General features: G+C 35.8%; 1 protein-coding gene and 1 pseudogene across 4 annotated transcripts in view; both read right to left on the bottom strand.

The window, feature by feature from the left end:
• LOC119062872 (synaptonemal complex central element protein 2-like) overlaps nucleotides 1–7387 on the bottom strand; it is a 42160-nt pseudogene extending 34773 nt beyond the window's left edge.
• The window catches only part of NRG3 (neuregulin 3), a 1193746-nt gene that overhangs the window by 362148 nt on the left and 811053 nt on the right, over nucleotides 1–20545 (bottom strand). The window lies entirely within an intron of this gene.

Below are 20545 nucleotides of genomic sequence, written 5' to 3'. Positions count from 1 at the left end.
GAACCAAAGGGTCGCTGGTTGATTCCCACTTGGGCACAAGCCTGGGTTTCAGGTCAGGTCCCCCTCAGGTTTCAGGAGGGTGTGGGAGAGACAACCACACATTGATGTTTCTCTCCACTCTTTCTCCCTCCTTCTCCCATCTCTAAAAATAAGTAAATAAAGTATTTTTTAAAGGAAGTGTAAGAAATCACATAAGTTCTTATATTTAGATGATAGAAATAATGTAAACACATTTAAAGATAGCTTTTAATATTTTTGTCCTTTAGTAATGTACTTATATGTTTTAGATTCTTTAAATTTTTAGAACTTTAATCAATTTTTTTCAGCTAAAAAGATACATCAACAAACACATCATATTTGTTTTCTACATTAGATTCTCCAGGGGCAAAGAGCATTATCAATTTCCTGAATATCCTTCAACAATGTCTTTTGTACATTAGGTTGACATATATAAAATTGTCATTTTTGTGGGCCAAAAATTAAATATCAGTAATTTCATAGAATTTAACCTAATACAAGGGCATATATGTATTTTTAACATAAATAATATGAATTTATAAAGATATTTTGACCTTATGTTTGTGTGTATATACATATATCTTTGATATAATTCCAAATCAGTATATATAGGTTTAAATCATGCTTTTTAGATGCTTCTATAATATTCTGTTTTATAGACACATCATTTAACTAGTTTCCAGTTGATGGGCTTTTAGAGTCTTCCTAATTTGTGTTATTTCAATATAGTCCTGAGCATCATTGTTGTGAATAAATACAGGAAGATAAATTTAATAAATTCATAAAGATGAAATTGCTGGGTCATATTTTTACCTTTGATATCATTTCTTTTAAAGGAGATCTTACCCTCAAACCTGGTGTGATTGAGGATGCCAGCATCTCCGCATTCTTCCAACCACATGAATGATCTTTGTTACCTGCCTGAAGGGACATTCTTATATAATTGTTCTAATTTCCACATTTGAAAAATGTGGAAATTTGTCATTTCCACATTTGTTATTTGTGACAAATGACAAATCTGTCATTTATTTGTCATATCATTTTATTTATATTTTATGGGTTCTCTGTTTCATACACTTTAAAAAATCCTTTAGGTTATTGCTCTTCTCAGATTTTATTTCAAATATATTTTTATACATAAAAAACTATTACTTTTCTTGTTTGTTGCAAAGACACACCAAGTTGTCTTTTTAATACAATATGTATACTATAAAGCATTGAACTTAGTTCTATCATTATTTTTCTAAATTTCTTCCCCTTAGAAATATCTTCTTCAGTAAGAAAGTACAAAATAATCCAGTTTTTTCTTTTTTAATATAATTTTTTAAAATTTAATTATTATTCAAGTACAGTTTTCTGTCTTTTACTCCCATCCCAGCCCACCCCCCAATGCTCCCCACCTCCCTCTCATTTCCTCTCCCCTTAATTGTTGTCCATGTGTCCTTTATACTAGTTCCTATAAACCCTTCCCCCTTTCCCCTGAAATTATCTCCCCTTGCCCCTCTGGTCACTGTCAGCCTGTTCTCAATTTCAGTGTCTTTGGTATATTTTGCTTGCTTGGTCAGTTTGTTGTTTAGCTTCCTGTTACAGGTGAGATCATATGGTATTTGTTTTTTAATGCCTGGCTTATTTCACTCAGCATAATACTTTCCAAGTTTTATCTTTATATTTTATTTTTTTTTAATTTCTTAAAAATTTTTATTTAGTTATTTTTCAAGTACAGTTTTCTGTGATTTATCCCATTCCAGCCACCCCTCCCCCCTGCACTGCACTTCCCTCCCATTTTTACCTCCCTTAGTTATTGTCCCCCTGTCCTTTATACTTGTTCCTCTAAATCCCTCCCATTTTTCCCCTTAAATTCCCTCCCCTCTCCCCTCTGGTCTTTGTCCCCCTGTACTCTATTTTAGTGTCTTTGTTTTTATTTTGCTTGCTTGTCTGTTTTATAGTTTAGCTTCTTGTTAAAGGTGAGATCATATGCTGCTTGTCTTTCAACCCCTGCCTTATTTCACTCAGCATAATGCTTTCCAGTTCCATCCATGTTGTTGCAAGGGGTAGTAGCTCCTTCTTTCTCTCTGCTGCATAGAATTCCATTGTGTATATGGACCACAATTTTTTGATCCATTCATTTACTGGCAGGCATCTAGGTTGCTTCCAGCTCTTGGCTATTACAAATTGTACTGCTATGAACATTGGGGTACATAGGCTATTTGAAATTGATGTTTTGGGGTTCTTAGGATATAATCCTAGCAGTGGAATTGCTGGATCAAAAGGCAGGTTGATTTTTTTTTTCTGAGAAAACATTTTTTTCTTATTTTTATTTTTTTTCTTATTTTTATTTTTCTGAGAAAATTCCATACTGTTTTCCAAAATGGTTGTACCAGTCTGCAATCCCACCAACAGTGAACTAAGAACCCCTTACCCCACAACCTCTATAACATTTGTTGTTGGTTGCTTTGTTTATGATAGCCATTCTGACTGGTGTTAAGTGGTATCTCATTGTGGTTTTAATTTGTATCTCTCTGATAGTTAGCAATATTGAGCATTTCTTCATGTGTCTCTGGATCTTCTGTATGTCCTCCTTTGGGAAGTGTCTGTTCAAGTCCTTTTCTCATTTTTTTAATTGGGATGGTTGTCTTCTTAGAGTGAAGTCATGTAAGTTCTTTGTATATTTTGGAGATTAAAACTTTGTCTGAGGTATCATTGGCAAACATGTTTTCCCATACAGTTGGTTGTCTTTATAATTTAATACTGTTTTCTTTAGCCATGCAGAAACTTTTTATTTTGATGAGATCCCATTTGTTTATTCTTTCCTTTATATCTCTTGCTCTAGGGGACATATCAAAAATCTTGCTGTGTGAAATATCTGAGATTTTCCTGCCTATGTTCTCCTCTAGGACTTTAATGGTGCCACAGCTTATATTTAAGTCTTTTATCCACCTTGAATTTATTTTGGTGTATGGTGTAAGTTGGTGCTCAAGTTTCATTTTTTTGCACGTAGCTGTCCAGTTCTCCCAACATCATTTGTTGAAGAGGCTATCTTTACTCCATTTTATGTTACTGTCCCCTTTGTTGAATATTAATTGACTGTAGAGAGTTGGGTTGATTTCTAGGCTCTCTGTTCTGTTCCATTGGTCTATGTGCCTGTTTTGATGCCAGTACCAGGCTGTTGTGATTACAGTGGACTTGTAATACAATTTGATATCAGGTATTGTAATTCCTCCTACTTGGTTCTTCTTTCTCAAAATAGCAGCTGCTATTCGGGCTTGTTTATGGTCCCATAAAAATTTTTGAAGTGTTTGTTCTATGTCTGTGAAATATGCCATTGGTACTTTAATAGGTATTGCATTGAATGTGTATATTGCTTTGGGTAGTATGAACATTTTGATGATGTTAATTCTTCCAATCCATGAACAAGGTATATGTTTCCATTTGTTTGTGTTTTCCTTGATTTCTTTCTTCAGGGCTGTGTAGTTTTCTGCATATAGGTCTTTTACCTTCTTAGTTACATTTATTCCCAGATATTTTATTATTGTTTTTGCTATATTGAATGGGATTTTTTCCTTGATTTCTGCTTCTGCTGATTCATTGTTGGTATACAAAAATTACTTTGATTTCCGGATATTGACTTTGTCACCTGCAGTTTTGCCAAATTCATTAATTAGTTTGAGCAGTTGTTGGGTAGAGTTCACAGGATTTTCCATGTACACTATCATGTCATCTGCAAACAGTGACAGTTTTGTTTCCTCCTTTCCTATTTGGATGCCTTTTATTTCCTTTTCTTGCCTGATCGCTATGGCTAAAAATTCCAATACTATATTGAATAGAAGTGGTGAAAGTGGACATCCTTGTCTTGTTCCTGATCTTAGTGGAAAATATTTTAGTTTTTGCCCATTGAGTATGATGTTGGCTGTAGGTCTCTCATATATGGCCTTTATTATATTGAGGAATGCTCCCTCTATTCCCACTTTGCTAAGTGTTTTTATCATAAATGGGTGTTGTACCTTATCAAAAGTTTTTTCTGCATCTATTGATGTGATCATGTAGTTTTTGTCTTTGTTTTTGTTTATGTGATGTATTACATTTACTGATTTGTGAATATTGAACCATCCTTGCATTCCTGGGATGCATACCACTTGGTCGTGGTGTATGATCTTTTTGATATATTGTTGGATGTGATTTGCCAATATTTTGTTGAGGATTTTAGCATCTATATTCATCAGGGATATTGGCCTGAAGTTTTCTTTCTTTGTTGTGTCTCTATCTGGTTTTGGATTTAGGATGATGCTGGCTTCCTAAAAAGAATTTGAGAGTTTTCCATCCTTTTGGATTTTTTGGAATAGTCTGTGAAGAATAGGGGTTAGCTCTTCCTTAAATACTTTGTAGAATTCTCCTGTGAAACCATCTGGTCCAGGCCTTTGTATGATGGGAGTTTTTTGATTACTGCTTCAATTTCTTTTGCTGTTATTGGTGTGTTTAGATTTTCTGGTTCTTCTTCAGTGAGTTTTGGAAGAATGTATTTTTCTAGAAATGTGTCCATATTCCCTAGGTTTTCAATTTTTTTCGCATACAGTTCTTTATAGTAATTTCTTACAATCCCTTTTATTTCTGTGGTATCAGTTGTAATCTCTCCTGTTTCATTTCTGATTGTGTTTATTTGTGTCCGCTCTCTTCTTTTCTTGATGAGCCTACTTAAAGGCTTGTCTATTTTTGTTTATGTTTTCCTGGATTCATTGATCCTTAGAATTGTGCTTTTAGTCTCTATGTCATTTAATTCTGCTCTGATCTTGGTTACCTCCTTCCTTCTCTTTGCTCTGGGCTGTCTTTGTTGTTGTTTCTTGAGTTCTTGTAGGCATAGGGTTAAGTTGTTTGTTTAAAATGTTTCTATCTTCTTTAGGTAAGCCTGTATTGCTATAAACTTCCCTCTCAGGACTGCCTTCATTGTGTCCCATAAGTCTTGGGTTGTTGTGAGATCGTTTTTATTTGCTTCCAGAAATGTTTTGATTTCTTCTCTAATTTCATTCTTGACCCATTTGTTATTTAATAGCATACCATTCAGTCTCCATGATTTTGGGGTCTTTGGGCTTTTCCCTTTGGGGTTGGTTTCCAATTTCAGTCCCTTGTGGTCAGAGAAAATGCTTGGTATGATTTCAATTTTCCTGAATTTGTTGAGGCCCGTTTTGTGTTCTATCATGTGGTCTATTTTTGAAAATGTGCCATGTGCATTTGAAAAGAATGCGTATTTAGCTTCTTTGGGATGAAGGGCTCTCTATATATATTAGTTAAGTCCATTTCATCTAGGGTGTTGTTTAATGCCACAATATCTTTGTTAATATTTTGTTTGGAAGATCTGTCCATTTTTAACAGTGGGGTGTTAAAATCCCCTAGTATAATTGTGCTGCTGTCAGTATCTTTCTTGAAGTCCTCTAAGATTTTCTTGATATATTTGGGTGCCCCTATGTTTGGTGCATATATGTTTATGATGTTAATGTCTTCTTGGTGGATTCTTTTCTTGAGTATAATGAAGTGACCTTCTGGGTCTCTCTTTATGGCCCTTTTTTGAAGTCTATTTTGTCTGATATGAGAATTGCTACGCCAGCTTTCTTTTCTTGTCCGTTTGCTTGGAAAACTTGTTTCCAGCCTTTCACTTTTAGTCTGTGTTGGTCTTTTGTCCTGAGGTGGGTCTCTTGTAGGCAGCATATGTGAGGGTCATGCTTTCTTATCCATTCAGCTATTCTGTGTCTTTTGATTAGAGCATTTAATCCATTTACGTTTAAGGTTATTATTGATAGGTACTTATACCTGGGTTCCTCTGTGTCTTTCACTTTTCCTTCCTCTCCTTAAAGCAGTCCTTTTAGTATTTCTTGTAGAGCTGGTTTGGTGGAGGCGTATTCTTTTAGGCTTCTGTTGTCTTGGAAGCTCTTTATTTTGCTTTCTATCTTGATTGAGAGCCTTGCTAGGTAAAGTAGCCTTGGTTGTAGGCCTCTGTTTCTCATTACTTGGAATATTTCTTGCCATTCTCTTCTTGCTTGAAGTGTTTCCATTGAGAAGTCAGTAGCTAACCTTATTGGGGCTCCCTTGTATGTTACTTCTTTTTTCTCCCTTGCTGCCTTTAAGATTCTCTCTTTGTCTTGGAACTCTGCCATTTTTTAAAAAAATTTTTATTTATTTATCTTTAGAGGGGAAGGGAAGGAGAGAGGGAGAGAAACATCAATGTATGGTTGCCTTTCATGTGTCCCCTGCTGGGAACTGGCCTGCAACCCAGGCATGTGCCCTGACTGGGAATCGAACTGAGATCGTGTGGTTCACAGGCCCGTGCTCAATCCACTGAGCTACACCAGCCAGGGCTGAACTTTGCCATTTTAATGATAATGTGTCTTGAAGTGGGCCTCTTTGGTTTCCTGTTGATTGGGACTCTCTGTGATTCCTGGATTTGTGTGACTTTTTCTCTCATCAAATTAGGGAAATTTTCTCTCATTACTCTTTCAAATACGTTTTCTATCCCCTGTTCTTCTTCTCCTTCTGGTATTCCTATTATTTGGATATTATTATGTTTCATATTATCTTGCATTTCTCTTAATCCCTCTTCATTCTTTCTGAGCCTCTTTTCATTTTCTTGCTCTTTCTATGAGATGCTTTCTACTTTGTCCTCCAGCTTGCTAATCCGACCCTCCACCTCATCTCTTCTACTTTTGAAAATTTCCACTGTATTCTTCAATTTGGAAATTGTATTCTTCATTTCCTCTTGTCCCTTGCTGACAGTTTCTATTTCCTTTTTCATGTTGATGTAGTTTGCAGAGAGATCATTGTAGTTCCCCTGTAGTTTCTGGTAGCTCATTGTGAGCTCTTTGAACTTCATAATAACCAGTGCTTTGAATTCAATATCTGGTAGTTGATTAGCCTCTATTTCATCTAACATTCTTTCTAAAGTTTTTGCTTTTTATTTCATTTGGGGATTGTTTCTTTGTCTTCCCATTGTTTGTGAGACTCTTCTTGTTAGCCTCAGCTTGTAAAATTTATCTTTTCTGACTCCCTGGGTTTATGGTGTGAACTTCTTGGTATACCTGTGGATTTCAGTGGTGAAGACTCCTTCAGTATCTTGATGTTCGCTGTCTCCACCTACTCTTGAGCTGGTCCTCTCCCTGGTCCCAGCGCTGGTCACTTACCACTGCTGACTGTCCAGGCTCCCTTGGCTGACTCCTCCGGCTCCCAGGCCCAGCACTATGGCAGCGTCATAGGGGCTATGAGTGTCCCGGCTCCTGTACCTGACTCCCCAGTGCCCAGTCCTGTGGCTATGGCAGCAACACAGGGGCCGCTTGTGTCCCAGCTCTTGTAGCTGAGCTGACTCTGCTGGTGTCTGGTGTTTCAGCATTGGTCACAATCTCTGGTCTTTTAATTTCATAAATGCTGGGTAACTGATGGTTTATTGTGCTGTTTCTCTATAGATCTGCTAGGATTTTCACCCACAAGTGCGGGAGCTAGAATCAGCTCCGTCCTACTCCAATGCCATCTTCCCAGCATCCCCAATTTTTTTTAATTTTCATTGTTGTTCAAGTACAGCTTTCTGACTCCCCTCTAGCCCACTCCCCCCAGCTCTCCCCAACACCCTCTCATTTCCATCCCCACCGTGTTATTGCCCATGCGTCCTTTATACTTGTCCCTGCAAGCTCTTAACCCTTTTTCCCTGAAATTCCCTCCCCTCTCCCCTCTGGTCACTGTCAGCCTGTTCTCTATTTCAGTGTCTTTGGTTATATTTTGCTTGCTTGTTTGTTTTGTTGATTAGGTTCCTATTAAAGGTGAGATCATATGGTATTTGTCTTTCACCATCTGGATTATTTCACTTAGCATAATACTTTCCAGTTCCATGGATGCTTTCACAAAGAATAGGAGCTCCTTCTTTTTTTCTGCTGCATAAAATTCCATTGTGTAAATGTACCACAGTTTTTTGATCCACTCATTTACTGATGGACATCTAGGTTGCCTCCAGCACTTGGCTATGGTAAATTGTGCTGCTATGAACATTGGAGTGCATAGGTTTCTTCGGATTGGTGTTTCACTACTCTAAGGAGGACACATAGAGGGTCTAGACACACATGAAAATTTTCTCAGTATAGCCAGCTATTAGAGAGAGGCAAATTAAAACTTCAATCAGATACCACTTCACACGAGTCAGAATGACCATCATAAACAAAGCAACAAACATCAAATGTTGGAGAGGTTGTGGAGAAAAGAGGACCCTAGCACACTGTTAGTGGGATTGCAGACTGGTGCAACCACTATGGAAAACAGTAAGGAATTTTCTCAGAAAACTAAAAATGGATCTGTCTTTTGATTCAGCAGTTCTACTGCTGGGATTATATCCTAAGAACCCTGAAACACCAATCCAAAAGAACCTATGCACCCCAATGTTCTCTTTCATTTTTTAATTACAGTTGAAATTCAATATTATATTATTTTCAGGTATAGAGCATAATGGTTAAATGTTTATATAACTTACAAAGTGATCCTCCCATTCATAGTCATTACAGTATTAGTGACTATATTCCCTATGCTGTACTGTATATCTCCGTAACCATTTTGTTCCTACCAATTTGTTTCTTTTTGTGTCCTTTGGCAGTGTAGTTGTTTTAACATTAAAATCCTTGATACATTTTGAATTTTTTCTGATATCTAAGAAATGACTATATTTTATTTAATATAATTTATATAATAGTTGCAAGAAATAAGCTTTTCTCAGTGAAATAAATTCCATAATACCCTTTTAGACAAGAGCCTATTTTCAGTCAATATATAATTGCTTATACTTTTTAAATATTTCATAAATTGTCCCATACATTTTTAGTGGTACATATGTGAAAAGATTTTTTTCATCAGTAGGCAACTTCTCTGTTACCTAAATATTTGGCTGCCCAAAAAAGTTTCTTCCACTGCAGAGCAATTTTTTTCTCATGGTGTTTGTGTTTAACATATCACTTATTACATTGCTGTGTAAAACTTTCCTTGCTGCCTCCTTAATAGATTGGGAACTCCTTGAGAAAAAAATCATATTTTATTTATCTCAGTGTCAACAGAAATGTCATATAATTCAGTCCATCAATAATATATAAGAAAAGAATTGATAGAAAATTTTTATAGATACAATGAATGATATCCATTTACTTATTTATCATGCTATGCATTTATTCAGAAGAACTCTAAGATAGCTATAGAAGTTCTTTTCATCTTAAGTACATCTGTTTGTTGAGAAAAATTGTTTTCCCCAAAGATTACACATTGCCTGCTATAGAGATGGAACAACCACTATTTCTGAATTCTTTTTTAGCCCAAAGTCTGTCAGCACCACATTCCTGCTCATTTTATTAGAAATGGACACCAAACTATATTCAGAAGCCTGAACACTATGTAGTCATAGTGAGCATACAAACCCTCTTTATTATAACATGATTTGTATGAAGTCTTAATTACATGCCAAAAATGCCTGCAATGAGAGATAAAATGCTTGAGAATAATAAAATGTATTTTACTTTATTTTTTAAAGATTTATTTATTTAACTTTAGAGGGGAAAGGAAGGAGAGAAATATCAATGTATGGTTGCCTCTCTTGGGTACCCCACTGGGAACTGGCCTGCAACCCAGGCATGTGCCCTGACTGGGAGTCGAACCGTGATCCTTTGATTCATAGGCCCACACTCAATCCACTGAGCTACACCAGCCAGGGAATAAAATGCATTTTAAATTCTCTCATTCATTGTAGGTCCTCTAACCTTCCCTTAAGAAGAAAGGCAGTCAAGCCCAGTCTGTTATCAAGATGTATTGTCACCTAAAATCACATCTGTGAAACTCAGGGAAAATGGTATTTGTAGTTCCATTTCACAATCCCTAAAAACTACACACACAAAAATGTAGTACTCTTGTCTACCTGGTCTATGCATCTTTTTCTTCAGCTTCAAATTCTGGCTGCCATAGTGTCATTTTCAAAGCTTTTACAATCTGTACATATATTGTTTCATAGAAAATGTATAGCTTCTGATGTACAATTTAATGGTGGTTCTTTCACACATTTAGTTATTTAATATTGGGAGATGAAGAAGTTTGGTTTTTAATTTGTTATATACTAAATTCTGTAAAAGGAGATCTTTAACCTCAAAAATAATTTGGATACCAGGGAAAAATAAAAACAAAATTCCCCAGGAGAACCTAATTTCTAGCACTGCATTCCCTTGCCTCACTACATGTATGTGTATGTGCGAGTTGCATCTTTAAGGGCAGGAGCTCCCAGACTCTTGTTTTTGTGATTGTGTGATATGGCTCAAGGAAATCCTATCTATCCAAACTTGGTGAGGCCCCTGATGTTAGGACATAGTTTGTCACCATCTTACTCATTATTTATAGCTATTCCAAGCCTTTTCCCTTTCTTATTACTTTTGTCCTTTGTTACCATCACCTTCAATCTCATTGCCAAGGATGTTGGTGAGCCTATCTATCTATCTATCTATCTATCTATCATCTATCTATCTACCTATCTATCTATCTATTATCTTATTTATCATTTATCTACCTATCTTATATCATCATTATCCATCTTGTACAATCCATAGAATAATGGATTCCTTCTCTTACCTAAATATCTGTCTTATCAATGTATCTCCTTTCATCCATGAGGTCTCAGGAGAAGTAGTGCTTCCTTACAGAATCAAATCATTCCGCCTTTTATTAACATTTTATGTTCAAATGTAGAATCTCTGGTCCCTTGCTAGATTGTCTGAAATAGAATTGGCATTTTCACAATGTATTAATAAAATTTGCATACAATCACATCTGCAGAGTAGTGGCCTGGACTTCTCATTGGAATCTTCACTATTATTTCATCCCTTCACTAATGTTTACAAAGATGTCAGCATCATCTCTAAAGTATCTTTAAAAAAAATCTTGCTAACTACTCTATTTAGCATGATCTCACTTCACTGCTCAATTTTCTCCCCACCTACTGATTCCATAATACCTTGCTGATTTCTGCAGCCACCTAATTTGCTCCCAGAGAATTTGACAGTAACCAGTGCATTTCTACCAGATTCATTATACATATAATTTCAGATCTTGCATACCACTTGTTATAATTATCACTGGCTGAGATTTTTGTAAATCTCATGAATAACAAGTAACAAACTCTACATAACTGCCAAACCTATTTTGCAGAAATATTTACTAATGTTTTTTCTGTGTCTTTATGTCCTCCAAACACCCTCAGTATTCCCAGGTTGATTCAGTTCCTTAAAATATCTACCCTTGCTCAGAGAAATATTTTGGGGGCTGCATTAGTTTTCTAATGCTGCAGTTTAAAATGGCACATATTTGTTATCTCACACACTTTGTGAGAGTCAGAAATCCAGGAGTATCTGAATTGGGTGTTTTTGACTCAGTCTGTCATGAAACTGCAGTCTGGATGTCAACCAAGATGCAGTCATCTGAAAGCTTGCCTGGAACTAGAGCAGAGTTTTTACCTTTAGAACTATTGCTATCTGGGGCTAGATAATTCTTTGCTGTGAGGGGATTTTGCTGTGAATTGTAGGATGTTTAGCAGCATCTGCAGCCTTTACCTTCTAGATGCCAGTAGTATCTTCCCTCTCAGCTGTGATCATCAAAATGTCACCAGACACTGCCAAGTCTCCTGGGGAGCAAAATCACCCTCAGTTAAAGACCATTGAGCTAGATGTTCTGCTTCCAAGATTACATACTAACAGATGGTTCACTGAAGGTCTCAGCTCCTTTTTGGCTGAGGAGGCTTCAATTCCTTGTCATTAGGGCTTCTTGATAGTGCTGCTTGAGAGTCCTTATGACATGGCCACTATCATTTCCCAGACTGAATGGTCCAAGATAGAGCATGAAAGAAGCTGTGATGTCTTATGACCTAGTGTTGTAAGTTATACTCCTCATTTCCACAATATTCTTCTAGAAACATTTTTGAAATATCAAAGGCACTCCTATTAAAAATGCCCTTATCATTTAAAATGGTCATGAAATTGCCAGAGAGTTAGTTTATCTCCTCTCTTCCACATGTTATTTTGTGTATATTTCAACTTATTTTCTCTTTTCCCTATAATGAAATCAGCAGATCTCTAATCTGGAGATCTCTAAAATTCTTTAAAAAAAGACATCACCTTGTTTCTAAGACCATCTTCCTGTTCCAAACTCTACAGCTCGCAGTAGTCTTTCTCCTTTGAACTTCTACCACCCTCACCTGTAGTTTGTACATGTTGTCTTCTTCTAGCTAAACTAAATGAGAAAATGAAATAAGAGCACTAGAAACAGATGGCTCAATTTTCTTACTCTTTCTTCTCTTGATCTTTTTGGCTTCCTGTTGCCTTTTTTTCCCCCTCAACTACCAGCCTAATTATATCCTTCCACTAGTTACAGATGTTTGTATGCAAAGGCTAATTGGAAAAAAAACATGATTCATTTAAAGTATGGTGTTAGAGGAAAGCTTTACAAATACCTAAATTGCTAGAGAGACAAACACACAGGTCCTAAAACAAATTAAACCTGAAACATCACTGGTGGAGAAAATGACAAAATTGAAACTGTCCTACTTTGGGCACATTGTAAGAAGGGAGAGCACTTTAGAAAATACAATAATACTGGGGGAAATAGAAAGCATCAAGAAAATAGAAAGACTAAATATGAGATGGATTGACTTCATAAAAAAAGCCAGAGACATGAGTTTAGAGGAGCTGAGCAGGGCTACTGAGGACAGAACACTGTGAACATCACCCATTTGCAGAGTTGCCAGGAATCGGAGACAACTCAGCATGCAGCACATACACAAACTTGAGGAAAAGCTTCTCTGGTTAAATGTGATGTCTAAAAAAGTTTTTTTCCCCCACTGTATGGGCTTAAACTATCTGCATCGGAATCACTTCATAAATCTAAATATTCAGGTTCTATCTGGACAAAGTGACTTAGTGAAATCTCCAGAGAAGGGGATCTCAGCATCTGCTCCTTATACACAATCTTCCTGTGATTACTGACTTTCTTTCTTAACAATATCAAATAAAGGATTATTTATTTGATTATGAAGCTTTTCTGGATATCTAAAAGAAAAAATGTTCACATGAAATATTTTCTGCTTCTGAAAATAACTTGACCAGTTAACACTTTTTATATAAATTAATGTTGATGAAGGCCCAGCAATCTGCATTAAGCTCTGAAGCTTACTTTGAGTGTCTCTGATACTCAAAGTCAGAATCATTAGAGATTTACCCAGGTATGAATCACTTCCTCACCAAGATTTGCTATAACTCCTGTGACTTTTTTTTATTATCTGGTGAGACAGAAGTGAATCCCTCGTGCTGATAGAGAAGAGGTTAGTGAAACAACACTAGGTGTTCATTGTTGCTGTTTTTAATGTGATGCTATAAATTAAGATATAGCATATAAGTACCAGAATATTTTTAGGGGTTAGTAACTCTTTAGGAGAGTTACTAACTGATTTAGGAGGAGTTGGCAGCTGCATGTATAACTAGTCCAAGGCCAGTATACTAGTTAATGAATAGCAGCTAAGGCAAACTTCTAAGCAATTATAAAATACTAAGGGTGGGAAATATACTGCACAGCCTGAAAGGGAAAACACACACACACACACACACACACACACACACACACACACACACTATGAAGTTGGATAATTTTTAGATTTGAAGAACTAGGTCACAGTAAGTTTTTTTAAATGGTTTTGTTGGACTCCAACTAATGAGTAATTTCATATTATCACCTGGCCCCATGCTTATGTGACTTGATTGAACAGGATTAATTTCCTGTGAATCCCTGGGTTTTGTTGAATCTTTGAGAAGCTCACAGGGGTGGAATTCACTACAAAGATGTCCAATCTCACAGCAATGTGAGATAGTCTAAAAAAAGTGTTCCTACTAAGAACAACATGTGACTCTTGGTGCATAATCAGTGGCCCAATCCCCTTCAGTAAGAGACTTGACCAAACTTCATCAAGGCTTTCAGCAGCTTAAGGCTATGCCATAGAATGGCCCCAGACCACAGTGAAATGTCTAAGAAAGCTCAATGCTGCCTGTGTTCTTACAGACTGTTCTAGCCTAAAGCTAGTGATAGGCTGGCTGATAAGCTCCTGAACTCTCTCTTAGAGGATACTTGAGAAAGTTTGCAATTATAAATTTCTTTTATGCCCTTTGAGATAAATCTTCTACCACCAGAAAACTGTGTTCTCAGGAACTTGGGAGACAGCTCTTCAAAATGTAAACATTCCAGGAGATAGCTCTCTCCCAAGTCCCTGTGGGAGTATAAAGACCTAACTTTGGTAGGCACCTTGCTCCAACTGGGCCACTATCTCCTGTCATAAAGATGGGAGAAGTTTGCTTTCCTCCAGCTAGGTGCCATTACATATCCCGATGGCCTAGTCACATGAAGCAGACCACTCCTTACACATTGCTCTTCAGCGAGTTTCCTTCAGCACTTTAAAAGTTTCCTCCCTTTTATTCTGGTGAAGTTCAGCTCACTTTACACTGGACTCTCATTCTTATTATAATAGTTATTACCAAATATAATCTATCTGTATTGCCTTTAGCCCCTGCCCATTTTGTTTATCTTTGACAGTATGATTTACTATAATGGAAAGTTAAATCACACTTGTCTTATGATTGAAAATTGGGAGATATGTTATGATGTACTTCTAGAAAGAACATGAATATAAACCACATATTAATGGTAATGATGTGAACATCATATGAGTTCTGTATTCTTAGAAGCTGGGACATACTGAAGGTTGAGAATCCCCCCGACCTCCATTCTTTTATATTCCTAGAAAGAATACAAGTGCATGTGAACACCTCATTCTTGTATATTATACTATATCATCCCTCATTACTCCTATAGATTTGTTAATGATTCCATGTCTATTGAACTCTATAAAACCCTGACCCCATTTATTTTCTTTAATTTGAACCTCAAGAGGGCACAATAGAGTCAGTCGTAGAGCCTAGAGGTAGCTGGGCTTAGAGGATGAAAGAAACACACTTCCCAGTCCCAAATAATATCTACTGGCTGGTTCCCTTCCATTCTTTCTTATGGGGAATTTATATTTTTTCTCAAACTTTTGTAAAGGTGTTATATAAATATGGCTTTAATATTCTCCCCGCTCATTCCCACCAAACTGCTGACTGTAAGATCTGATATTACAGAAATTCTGGAGCCTCCACTGTTACATATTTTGGTGTAAAATAACAGCTTTTATTTCCAGGTGCAACAACTGGAGGAGGGAGAGTTGCTCCATGAAACAGTAAAATTATCACAGAAGGAAGGAATTTACAGAAATGAATGAAACTGTGAGGCAGGGTTCAATACAGAAGTGTGTGTGTGTGTGTGTGTGTGTGTATTTCACCTACAACCTTGAAGGGCTTCAAGGGCTGCAGTCTTAGTAAGAGACTAAAGGAAAAGACTATAATAAGTATCAGCATTCCCAAAGAGTCTGTAGTCACACATGCTGAAAGTCTTGCTTTGTCCTGAATTTGGGAACTGGCAATCAGAAATAGAAATAGGACAAGCAACAGAAATATATTTGTTCAGCCAATGACTGTTGCGGCAGGAAGTGTTTATACACTGTAGAATAACTTTGGAACAACTACAGATAAATAATATCCAAAAAGAACTGTAGCACTGATGGCAGCCTGGGCTATAGAAGTAAGTGAGAGGGCAAATATATTGTGGGGGACTGCTAAGGCAAATAACGGGTCTGGTTGGGTCAAAACAGTGACTTTCACGAGCCACTTCAGTAATAAAAAAAAAATCACTGATGCTCCTCATGTAGAATTTTGATTTTGTGCTCAGATAGAATGATCCCCTTGCACAAAGTACTGTAAGAGAAACTATGCTCTGCCTTTGACAGATCATGAGTGAATTAAAACTTTCAGTTATAAGTGGGAAGATTTTCAATGATCATTTAAATGTTCGTAAAAATCACATAAATGAGTTAATTCTAAGAGCATCTGGCATCAAATACTTTTAACTTAATAGTTTTGTTATGGAAGCTTTGACCCATTAAAATACCAGAAAGAAAAAAAAGACATGTAAGAACATGACAAAAAATGAAAGTCAGGCAACCCTTGCTATAACACTAATGGACTCTGCCAAAACTTTAAAGTAAACTATTTAGAATTGAGAAGAAAACATGCAGGTTTCACTTTATCTAATAGAGTCCACTTGGAAAACAAAAAGGTAAAATGCTGATAAATATACTTGAACTTGGATTGTTGAACACCTGACTTCATTCTTGTTTTGACTCAGTACAAGAAAAAAATAGTTTCAATGGAAAATTATGTATTTCTCAGCACATTTTCCTGTGATATGATTCTGATTCTGTGGGAGTTATTTCACAACTCTGTAAATTGCAGATAACTAATATCAATTCTTATAGACATGCACAATCTGTTTTGTCTGGTAAAGGTTCAGTTTATGTCCCTCCTCCACTGTGGAAGACAGCAGTTTTGCCTCTATTTGCACATTCATTTTTATATTTGTAGTTATAAATATATCGATTTTTAAAACTTTTTAAAGATTTTTATTTATTTATCTTTAGAGAGAAAAGGAAGGAGAGAGAGAGAAATATCAATGTATGGTTGCCTCCTGTCTGTCCCCTGATGGGAACTGGCCTGCAACCCAGGCATGTGCCCTGACTAGGAATTGAACTGCGATACTCTGGTTCGCAGGCCCGCACTCAATCTACTGAACTACACCAGCCAGGGCATAAATATATCTATATTTTTAATGCTTGAACTGGTTTTAATGGCTCACTAGTTTCCTCATGAATAAGTTAAATAAAATCTATAACATTTTATCTTCTTCTACAAATTATATCTAACGCTCAAATTATAAGCACAAATTATAAAAAAGGCATGGTCCCTCAAGATTCAAATAAAATAAGCAGAGAGATAAACAGTGGTTTGGAAGCTTAAAAGGGTCTACTTATAATTGATTTAGGAAATGAACACCTTAGGAGAGGAGATTGAACACCTTAGGAGATTTCATATATATATGAAATCAACTATTGCTATCATGTGAACCCTGGAAAGAATAAGGAATGAAAAGAATTCAGTTATTTTCTGAAGGTGAGGGGAACTAAAAACACAGTGGTATAAAGCTTGTAAAAGAGTTAGATACCTGTACCCCTAGCCTAAAGTGAAGGTCTTCTGTTGCCTTCTAGAGAGCTGACTGCCAAGCACATAAGGCAGAGCCTGGATGTTTTACTACAGCAGAAACTCATCCACCAAAGGGTAAAAAAACTGTCATTGCTGGTGAAACCCAACTGACCCTATATCCAGAGTTTCCAATCAGCCTTTTAAGGCTTTTAAATAAAAATGATAACCTAAGTGCCTATCAGTAGATGAATGAATCAAAAAACTATGCTACATTTATTTACATGATGGGATACTACACAGCAGAAAGAAAGAAGGAGTTTCTATCCTTTGTGACAACATGGATGGATCTGTAGAGCATTATGCTAGGTAAAATAAGCTAGGTCGTGAAAGAAAAATATCATATGATCTCATCTTTAAGTGGAACCTAATCAACAAAACAAACAAGTGAGCAAAATATAACCAGAGACATTGAAACTAAGAACAAACTGACAGTAACCAGAGGGGAAGTGGGAGGGGATAATGGGGGGAGGGGAAGGTTTTTCAGGAACATCTATAAAGGACACATAGACAAAACCAAAGGGGGATAGAATCAAGGGTAGGAAGTGGGGATGGCTGGGGTGGGGGGAGTGGTGGAGGAAACATTGAGGCAACTGTACTTGAACAATTAAATGTGAAAAAAGAGAAAAAAGAATGAAAACATTTGGAAAATTATCGATAGAGAGAGACAGAGAGAGTGAGAGAGGAAACCGAAAACAAAAAGAGATCAAAAGGAACAGAGGATTTGTTAAATCACCAGCAAACTTACAAATGAGTAGAACCCAAGATTATCCCAGGAACATGCTGGAGAAGAGGGTCATACACAATATAACTGGAAATTTTGGGGGGACAAACATAATTGGAACACAAATTTCCAAATGGATTCAAATTCCAAATAAAGAGCATTAGTAGATTATTATGAATGTCAAGGAATATTTTGGCAATCATATCTTCAAAGATTATTTTGTTATAAGGAAGAATAGTCATGATCTGCACATACTTTTAAACATTTTATTACTTAGATTTCAGACAAAATAGTATAATAAATCCTATCATCTATTTGAATAAGAATTAATTTGTGGCCAATTTCGTTTTATTTTCTGCCCTCCAATTTTTATATATAAACTCATATCATTTCATCCAAACATATTTTTTAGATTCTATCCCTATATGACAAATACCATGAACTTACCTAAAATTAACAATTCTGTGTTATATATTCAAATACTCAGTTAATGTTCACATTTCTAATTGCTTTACAAATGTTAAAAGTGGTTTATACTCTTTAGGCTTTGAATTTGACTTTAAGTAAAGTCTATACACTGAAATTAATATTTTTCTTTTTTGACACTATGCATTTCTTTCTCCTTTTTTCTCTTTATCTTTGATATATTTGTTGGAGAAATCAGGTAGATTTTTTTCCCTTGTAGATTTCCCACAGTCTTAGCTGTGCTGGTTTCAGTCATTGGTGTGACCTAATATTTTTTGTATTTTTTATAACTTTGTAGTTGGATTTAAAGGTTGGATCAGAATGAGGTTCATCTTTTGTTAATCAAGATTAATTCTGAGATGCTGTACTTTGCTCCTCTGTGAATGAAGTACATGACACTTGGCTGTCTCTCATTTTTTGTTGTTAGAAACTGTTAATAATTAATGCCTAGGTCTACTAATTGACTATAGTTGCAAAATGGTGGTATTCTAATTTCATCTGTTTTCTTTCCTAACTTGCCAGCTAGAATACTAAAAAAAAATATTTTAGTATGTTGTCTGGTGAGCCACTGGCAAAGGAGATCAAAGAAAAAAATCAAAATAAACATTGGTTCTCTCTATTCATTAGTTAGTTTTTTTTTTTAATGAGCTGTTTAAAAGCATCCTCCAATGGCAAATAATACACTTTGTTTTCTTTTGCATTACTGTGAATTCATGCATATTGAACATGTTTGATGTGTTTCAATCAATTATAGTTTACTAATCTTGTTGCTTGAATTATTTGACATTTGGCCAGTTACCTTCTGACTCTGTTGGACTTGAATTTCAAACTGGCTCAAGAGGACTCTTAATAGGCTGTGTAGTTTCCTGGTTTCCTTGCTACCTGTTATTAAAATGTTCCAGGCTCATCTTATATCCCTGGTGTATGTTTATACACATGACCAACAATTGGTCATTTGTCAAAAATCTGTTTTGCTATTTTTTTGTGGTTTTTTAGTGGAAAAATGTCAAAAGTGTAGAAAAGATTTTCCACTTAATATTTTTGAGTAAGTATAATATATAAGATACTATATAACACAATATGTCAACTTGGTGAAAGAAATATAGATACACACACACAAGTTAACAAATATAATCCTGGGAGGACAATCAAAAATTCCAAAATGCTATCATAGATTTGCTCTGTGTAATTTAATAATTAACGATAATTTTTATTTTCATATTTATATGTATCGATATTTACAATAATAATATACTATTTCATGAGAACAAGCAGACCGAAAATTTAAAAAGAGTTCAAGTTTTGTAATAAGGATTTTGTATTATGGCAAATAAAATTATTATAATTTATGTTAATTTATATAAGCTGTCCTTGAAAGAATGGTAAACATGATTTAGTTAATACTTGCAAGCCAATTTAAAATAATAGGTCTGTGTGGCATTATTTCATTTGTTTTATGACATACTACTAATGCATTTTATTTATCTGGCATTCAAAGTGGATCTTAATGAATTAATAAACATAATATTCAATCATGTTTAATGAAGACCTTTCAAATGACTCATTTAAATGATTCTGTTGTAATCTTATAATAATTACATGGATCACTTTTATTGCATTATTCCTTGAAAGTATTTAGCAAACACCTAGTAGTAAATGCTTAATACGTTCACCTGCAGGTAAAATGGATAAAATGCATCTTCACTCTAATTCTGACAGTCCTGCCTAGACAAAAAATGAGCTGAAAAATCTGTACTTGTGCAGTTCCTGGAGAAAACTTCTTACTTGATTCTAGGTTTGCATTAAAGATAGAACATTGACAGGGTATAGAAGACAATCTTAGGAAATGTCATGGTGCCCAGTACTTAATTTGTGTTTTTTAGGAATGAGGCCAAGTGACCTCAGTGCTTCAGCTCTGCTGCTTCAGTGTCTCATTGACTGGATGAAATAGCCAGGGCTCTTTCAGACCTTGCCATGAAATCCTCACATCAGAGAAGTCTTCACAAAAGTGGAGGGAGCTTTGACTCAAATGACAACATGAACATAGTTTTTCTGGTTGTCAGTGGGAGTGTTACAACATTCCAGAACCTCTGGCAGCTTTGAGTAATTTCACCAAAAATTAAAAGAG

Source organism: Artibeus jamaicensis, unplaced genomic scaffold (genome assembly GCF_021234435.1).
Source record: "Artibeus jamaicensis isolate MK-2021 breed Jamaican fruit bat unplaced genomic scaffold, CSHL_Jam_final contig_332, whole genome shotgun sequence".
NCBI lineage: Eukaryota > Metazoa > Chordata > Mammalia > Chiroptera > Phyllostomidae > Artibeus > Artibeus jamaicensis.
This window is presented reverse-complemented; position numbering and strand designations above follow the sequence as displayed.